Genomic DNA, 8,514 nt, shown 5'->3' with positions numbered 1-8,514 from the left:
TACATCTCAAAAAAAAAAAAATACAACTCTTCCACCACTAGATCTATAGATCATTAGGCTATATGGTGTGGTCATAATCCTCATGACCCTCCACATAGGCGCCATGTCATCCATCTTTAATCCACCATTTAAAACCACTACCCTAAGGGTGTGGTCATGACCCAAACTACTTCCTCTTTATTTTTTAATTTATTTTTGTTTTAAAATTATCAAATGGGAGGGTCGTGGTAATCGTGGTTTAATCCATGGGAACCACCATCAATCAAGGGGGGGGGGTGTACCATTTAATTTTTTTTTGAACGACCAACTAAATCACCGGATAAGTATCATGGGATCACCTCAATCGAGCAAATGCATCCCCTCCTCCATAAAGGCCAGAGTTGGATGCATACCCGAGCCACCAGTTCCGGGAGAAACCCACCCGCCCGAAGGCCCAATGCGGCAAAACCCTGTTCGGCTCGGTTTCGAACTGACGACCTCGAGAGAGGCCTAGTTTTAAACTTAATTGCCACCACCAATGTCCTTCAAAGTAATGCTAGTTGAAGTTGAATTTGAGAACTCAATGAGAGAAACCAAATAACTAACCACTATACCAACTTGTTAGAAAACCATTTTTTTATTTTTTTAACAGCCAACAGAATCAATCTCGAGCACTCTCGAGGCACCCACTGGACCAAACGGAGTACTCTGAGAGTAACCCGAGTCCATCACCAATTCCGGGGAAAACCCGATAACCCACCCACCTGTAGACACGACGGTGAAATTACCAGTAAAACCCGTTTGACTCAAGGATCGAACTTAGGTTTCTCTGAATATCCTATCACTGTCTACTAATTCCTCATTCTGCATCAAGTGGGATTTAAACTTGCATCTCTTAAGAGAATTGCAAGCCTTCCACCACTTGGTTTAGGGATATTAGCCTAGAAAACTTTAAACACAAGAAAGTCACAAAAAAAAGGGAAAAATTACAAGTTTTGTCCTTTATTTTTATACCACTTTTCAGGCGGTGTCCTTTTTAACGAATGTTGATAGGCGGTGTCCTTTACAAGGTATTTTGTTGCAAGTTTAGTCCTTTACACCCAACCTGGTTAAAAAACTCTGTTAATTGTTGACAGGCGGTGTCCTTTACTAGGTATTTTGTTGCAAGTTTAGTCATTTACTTAGGTATTTTGTTGCAAGTTTAGTCCTTTACACCCAACAATTAACAGGGTTTTTTAACTGGGTTGGGTGTAAAGGACTAAACTTGCAACAAAATACCTAGTAAAGGACATCGACTGTCAACATTTGTTAAAAAGGACACCGCCTGAAAAGTGGTATAAAGATAAAACAAAAAACTTGTAATTTTTCCAAAAGAAAGTCAAATACCGCAACGGTAAACCAGAAGCTACGCTCCGTTTCTAGATCCCATGCCCTACCGTGTGGTGCGCAACTAGACTTCCCCTTCATTGACTCTCCACCGTACACGTGTCACGACACCATTTGTTGGTCTCCTACCACCTACGTAACATTAATATTCCACCCGTGACCGCCTCTTCTTCATCTTCCTATAAATTCACCTTCTTATCTCTTCTGGTTTCATTCGTTCATCACAATTATCAACAACAATCCAAAGCAATCTTCTCTCTTATTCTTAGCTCTTCCTGTTTTGCTTCATATCTTTCAAGGTATCTATCATCCTTTTCTCTATATATTTGTTCTTGATTATTATGTTATGTTAGATTTTAGATCTATTTCGATGTAGAATTGTGTGATTGATCATTCGATTTAAACTTTTAGATGCATAGTTGATCTTCGTAATCATATGAGAAATCGTTTTCAGCGAGACGGATTTGTGTTTATTGTAGATCTGGCCGATTGTAGGTTTATGCGAGTTGTTATTGGATCATTAGAAGATTGTTGTTGATTTGTTAGTTTGATCTATTTAGATGTGGAATTGTGTGTGATTAATTTGTTGTTCTGTAACTGTATTATGAACATAATATGAAGAGATTATATAGAAAGTAGATCTGGTCGATAGTAGTTTTATACGAATTGATTTTGGATATTTTCATGATCGTGGTTGATTGTTAGTTTATTCTATTTAGATGTGATTTTATGTGATGGATTTCTTGTATTGTAACAATATGATGAACTTAATAACGAATATATGATTTAGATGCGTGATTGATTAAATAATCCTACGCGTGATCGTTTTTAAATAGATGAATTCGTATTTTGTTGTAGACCTGGCCAGTTGTGGTTTTATACGAATTGTTCTCGATAGTTTGATGTTTGTTATTTGATCTATATAGATTTAGATGTGAAATTGTGTGGTTAATGCCTTGTTCTTTAACGATATGATGGACTTAATAACAAATGAGATGAGTTTGGATGCATGATGTTAAAGAGTAGTCGTTTTTAACAAGCCGAATTCGCATATTTTAGATGTTATGATTTGGATATAATTTGTCCATGTTTGATTCTTTCTTCTGTAACGACGATGAATATTGATTCTAATAGTTCATACAAGTAGTCGTTTAAAACAAGAAATCTAACCAATTGTTGTTTTTTTTATGAATTGTTGATTTAATATTAGTCAAGTGTGATGAAATAATATAGGTATAATTCGTTGTGATTTTGGTTTATAACTTAGTCACTAGTTATAATTTTGTTCTGTTCCACATGCCAGCTGATCTGATTTAAGTTTTTGGTGGTATAGTTTATTGTTTAGGGTATTAATCTGTTTGTATTTTCTTTATCCAGATGCAGATCTTTGTGAAAACTTTAACCGGCAAGACCATCACTCTCGAGGTCGAGAGTTCTGATACAATCGACAATGTTAAGGCCAAGATCCAAGACAAGGAGGGGATCCCTCCAGACCAGCAAAGATTGATCTTTGCCGGAAAGCAGCTTGAAGACGGCCGTACCTTAGCCGACTACAACATCCAAAAGGAGTCAACCCTTCATCTTGTGCTCAGGCTCAGAGGAGGAATGCAGATTTTCGTGAAAACTCTTACTGGCAAGACCATCACTCTTGAAGTTGAGAGTTCTGATACAATTGACAATGTAAAGGCTAAGATTCAGGACAAAGAAGGGATCCCACCAGACCAGCAGAGGCTTATCTTTGCCGGTAAACAGCTTGAAGACGGCCGTACATTAGCTGACTACAACATTCAGAAGGAGTCAACTCTTCACCTTGTGCTCAGGCTGAGGGGAGGGATGCAGATCTTTGTTAAGACTTTAACCGGAAAGACAATCACTTTGGAAGTTGAAAGCTCAGACACCATTGATAATGTCAAGGCTAAGATCCAAGATAAAGAGGGCATCCCACCTGACCAGCAGCGATTGATCTTTGCCGGTAAACAGCTTGAAGATGGCCGTACTTTAGCCGACTACAACATTCAGAAGGAGTCCACACTCCATCTTGTGCTCAGGCTTAGAGGAGGGATGCAAATCTTTGTCAAGACTCTCACTGGGAAGACGATCACATTGGAAGTTGAAAGTTCCGATACAATCGACAATGTTAAAGCCAAGATCCAAGACAAAGAGGGGATCCCACCAGACCAACAGAGATTGATCTTTGCTGGAAAACAGCTTGAGGATGGTCGTACTTTGGCAGATTACAACATCCAGAAAGAATCCACCCTCCATCTGGTGCTCCGCCTCAGAGGTGGTATGCAGATTTTCGTTAAGACTCTGACCGGGAAGACCATCACCTTGGAAGTCGAAAGCTCCGATACCATCGACAATGTTAAAGCCAAGATCCAGGACAAGGAGGGGATCCCACCGGACCAACAGAGGCTCATCTTTGCTGGCAAGCAACTTGAGGACGGTCGCACTCTTGCTGACTACAACATCCAGAAGGAATCCACCCTCCATTTGGTGCTTCGTCTTCGTGGTGGTATGCAGATTTTTGTGAAGACTTTGACTGGCAAGACTATAACGCTTGAGGTGGAGAGCTCTGATACGATTGACAACGTGAAGGCGAAGATTCAGGACAAGGAAGGCATCCCACCGGACCAGCAGAGGCTGATCTTTGCGGGTAAGCAGCTTGAGGATGGACGCACGCTTGCGGACTACAACATTCAGAAAGAGTCCACCCTCCACCTTGTCCTTCGTCTCCGTGGGGGTAACTAAAAGCTTATAGCTTTTGTTATGTTTGTGTTTCTTTGAAAGGTTTCTGTGTTACAATTATATGTGGTGGTTGACAATGGTGCAATTTCAAATAAAAATCATGGTTTTATAATTTTGTTGTTTAGAGACCCATATATATGTAATTGAAGTATTCGTTGAACTAATCGTTGCTAGTTCTTTTACACATTCAAACAGAATGTAATACCAAAACAAGCCAAAACTAGGAAGAGACCAGTGACAACTTTGGTCGCAAGTTTTACACACTATAACCCTCATCTTTCAAGTCTTTTCACTTTACACCCTTTAACTTCCCCTCACTTCACACCTCCCTTTTGTTTAAAATACTTTTACGACTTTGCACAAATTACTTTTACGACTTTACCTTAAAAACTCACAAATCTGCCCATGAAATAACTGAGTGAAAATTCAAATTGAGAAAGAGATCAATCATATACATGGACATTGTAAAGCAGGACTTGCACTCGAGTAACGATTGCAGGGATCCCAGCTCTGAAGTGATTTATCAGTTGTATTGTTCTTACGAATAACTTAATGTAAGCATGTAGGGTTTCAATTTAGAAGATCATAAAACCTGAGAAAAAGGAAGGAATGGGGAGATTAACTGCGCGACAGTGGAGCTAACCACTAGCAAATGAAACTCATTAGAATGGTTGTTTTGATCAACAAGTTCTGCTCCTCTCATTAACCAGAGTGTTTAGGTTCATTTCTTGAAATAAGAATTCAATTCAAAGTGTTGATCACAAGATTAATTAGTTTATCCTAACATTCATATTCATGTCTATAACAGATCGAGAGTAGCAATTTGGGGCATGTTTGGGTAAGCTTTTGGAAACAACTTATTGACTTATTGGCTTCTTGGAAAAGTCAGGATTTTATGACTTATTGACTTATTGGCTTTTTCCCCTCACATACACCCTCTTTGCCAAACATCATTTTAGAGCTTATGATTTTTCAAAAAGACAATAAGTCAATAAGTTGTTTCAAAAAGCTTACCCAAACATGCCCTTGGTAAACAAATATTCTTACTAACCTTTGTTCAAGTGCGTGCTTTTGTTGTTGATGGAATTCGGTTTTCACCCTGCAGTAGTATTACAAGAAGAACAATAAAACTGTAAGCAAAAATTGAGACTTTAAGAAGAAAACTAATATGATGTAAAGACATTTGAAAGAATTACATTGACATCTTTACTTTGCTCCATCTTTTGTTCAGCATTTGCTTACTTCATTCAATTAATGATACTGAAAATGATACGGATCGGAAGCGTACTCAAATGGCTCAAGAACAATCGATTAATCAAATACGATAAATTGAACCAACGGTTCCAAGAACAAAGTTCTTTTTATAATAATCAACTCAAAAAACTGATTAAACAATAAACCCTAGATCCCATTTTATAGTTGGGCATTACAATTCAAATAGGAAACTAATTAACAAAATATTAGGAAATTGAAATTCAAATAAATATAAAATAATATCTGATATCCCTGCATCATACTCCCCCTCTTCGAAAAAAAAAAACTCGTCCTAGAGTTTTACCTTCAAACCAAACCCACCTGGGTCAAAAGGAACATCAACCCGATTCCATTTTTTTATTATCATGACCCGCATAAAAAATTCAACCTCACGAATCATCTCGCCCAACTTTAAATTTGTACCACCTGGGTCGAATGGAGCATTGGACCGTTTTTGGTTCACTATCAGTTCAACCCCCTCAAAATTATTAACTCCAACTTCCATCATTGATAATGTATTTACGATTCGGAACGAATCATCTCGCCCGACTTTAAATTTGTACCACCTGGGTCGAATGGAGCATTGGACCGTTTTTGGTTCACTATCAGTTCAACCCCCTCAAAATTATTAACTCCAACTTCCATCATTGATAATGTATTTACGATTCGGAATTTTAAATCAACAGGGAGAAAACCAAGTTGGATCAATCCATTCACACTAACAGACACAATAAAATTCGATACCCTATCAATTTCATTTGGCACGTATTTAGTAGGTGATTGGGCCTCCCCATACGTTCTATCCCGTGGAACTCCATAACCATATTGTTTTTTCTTAAACCCAACACAAGCCTTTAAATCAATGTCATCATAGGGACCCACCATGATTGCAAAAGATGATTGATTCTTTATTTGTTGAGTTGGTTTATCCACAATTTGGTCAACCCCATTAATACTAACAATTTGAATGTTCAAATTAAAAGATTAAAAGATGGAGATGTTATATCTTTACCTTCCTTGTTTAACGAAGAGATATTTGATTCTTCTATGATTTTTGACTCAATAGGTGAAAATATCGTGTCAGTAGCCGTCAAAGCAACATCACCCTTAATTGTGGCAACCATATTGTTATCAACAATTTGAATATATTTTCCAACTTTAATTTCCGAGATTATGGGTGCGTTCTTCAAACCATGTACATCTCTAAGCAATGGAGAAGGAAGTTTCACCCCATATTGACTAGTTTCTCTAAATGTCACAATCCCATCTAAAGCCACCAGAGTCACCCAACCAGAACCACCATAAGCCACCGTATCACCCTTAAAAAACTCATCAAAATTAACAGCAATCTTCAAATCCTCTTCCCCTGCGTCTTCACCGACATCAACAAGCTTTCCACCCGGTAAGTTTAGACCACTACCGGTAGCCCAAGAATACCATTCCTCATCCCCATATTCATCATACACGGGAGAAGAATCATAGATAAGGTCAGGATCCTCGTTGCCTCGGGCGGCGAATCTACGGGGATGATAACCATCACATGATTCACGAAAGTTTTCATGGTCCACAATCTCGTTGCCTCGGGCGGCGAATCTATGAGAATGATTACCATATCCTCGCGGATTAAAAGGAACTCCGTCGTTGCCTCCGACGGCGAATCTACAAACGAAAGTTTCTTCTTTTCCACGTAGAGCCATTTGAAAACCAAAAGCTCTGATACCAAATGATACGGATCGGAAGCGTACTCAAATGGCTCAAGAACAATCGATTAATCAAATACGATAAATTGACCCAACGGTTCCAACAACAAAGTTCTTTTTATAATAATCAACTCAAAAAACTGATTAAACAATAAACCCTAGATCCCATTTTATAGTTGGGCATTACAATTCAAATAGGAAACAAAATAACAAAATATTAGGAAATTGAAATTCAAATAAATATAAAATAATATCTGATATCCCTGCATCAGGTATGGTCTCACATTGTCGCGTAAGTCATACATGCGTTGGGCCACACACGCACTCAACCGCCAAAACTCAGCCTGTTCCAAGGCTTATGCGCGGGACCTAATCGCATATGCGCAACCTTGACATGCTCAAGGTAATGCCCCAGTACTAATGGCAATAGCCTACAACCAATCAGTGTGCACCAGGTTTGCCCAACCAATTTCCACGATGAACAGTCGTGTGCTATTCACTACTCCATTATCTCTACTCACAAGTCACAGCTAAAGACAGACGCAACAAGCGTGGCAAGCAACTTCCCCACACCCGGGGCGACAGGTAAACCTAAAACTCACATTATTCACTTCTGAGCACTCTTAATAAGTCTAGTGCCCCTTGCACGCGGGAGCAACACTAGACTGGGGGACATGACGGGGTATGGTATTGGACCCGACCCGAACGATCGGACATTCCCGTTATTTATCGCCTTTTATATTAATAAAATTTACAATCAATTTAAACTTTTGCACATTACTTGAAAACTAGAACCAAAGTTACAAACGTCCATTTAAATTCTAGTTGCAAACCTTCCATCACCTTACAAAACTATAAAACACAAGTCTTAAGATAATTTTTGACAACTAAACATTAACTATGTAATATCCAAAACATTTTGACCAATTTACACAAGTTAAGTTCGTAAGCGCGTTGAGGGCGATACGGAGTCTTCGTTCCGAGTGTAGCGTGGCCATTTAAATTGGAACTTTACCTATAACAGAACAACGGGAGTTATTATCATCTATATATGAATACATCATACTAACATAGATTCTAACTTCCAACAAACACGATAACCATACTATCTATCATTTTCATTCCTGTTCTCTTTTTAGACTAATATTAACATTCTTTTGTTTGACCCGTTCATGGTATAACATCATACGGCAGGGAGTCCCGGTAAGTCTTCGGGAAACACATCCGAAAACTCGTTAACGACTTTAACATCTTCTAGCCTTGAAGTGCCTTTGTTGAGGTCTACCACATAAGTTAGAAACGCCTTACTCCCATTATGCACATACTTAATTGCTTGAATAATAGAGCAAAGTTTTGGGTCGACATCCCTTTCCCCTTGGATACTCACTTGCTTCTCCCCCCCCCCCCGGGTGTTAAAATGTGTGACTTTTCTTTGACATTGAATTTC

The 8,514-nt window shown here is 38.7% G+C and overlaps 1 pseudogene; it reads left to right on the top strand.

Annotated features, from left to right (window-relative positions):
* Nucleotides 1-1,508: 1,508 nt before the first annotated feature.
* LOC110911088 lies at nucleotides 1,509-4,227 on the top strand (annotated as a pseudogene).
* The last annotated feature ends 4,287 nt before the right edge of the window (nucleotides 4,228-8,514 follow it).

The sequence above is a fragment of the Helianthus annuus genome, chromosome 15, assembly GCF_002127325.2.
Source record: "Helianthus annuus cultivar XRQ/B chromosome 15, HanXRQr2.0-SUNRISE, whole genome shotgun sequence".
Taxonomy (NCBI): Eukaryota; Viridiplantae; Streptophyta; class Magnoliopsida; order Asterales; family Asteraceae; genus Helianthus; species Helianthus annuus.
Note: the sequence above shows the minus strand (reverse complement) of the source record. Positions and strands in the feature narration are given on the sequence as shown.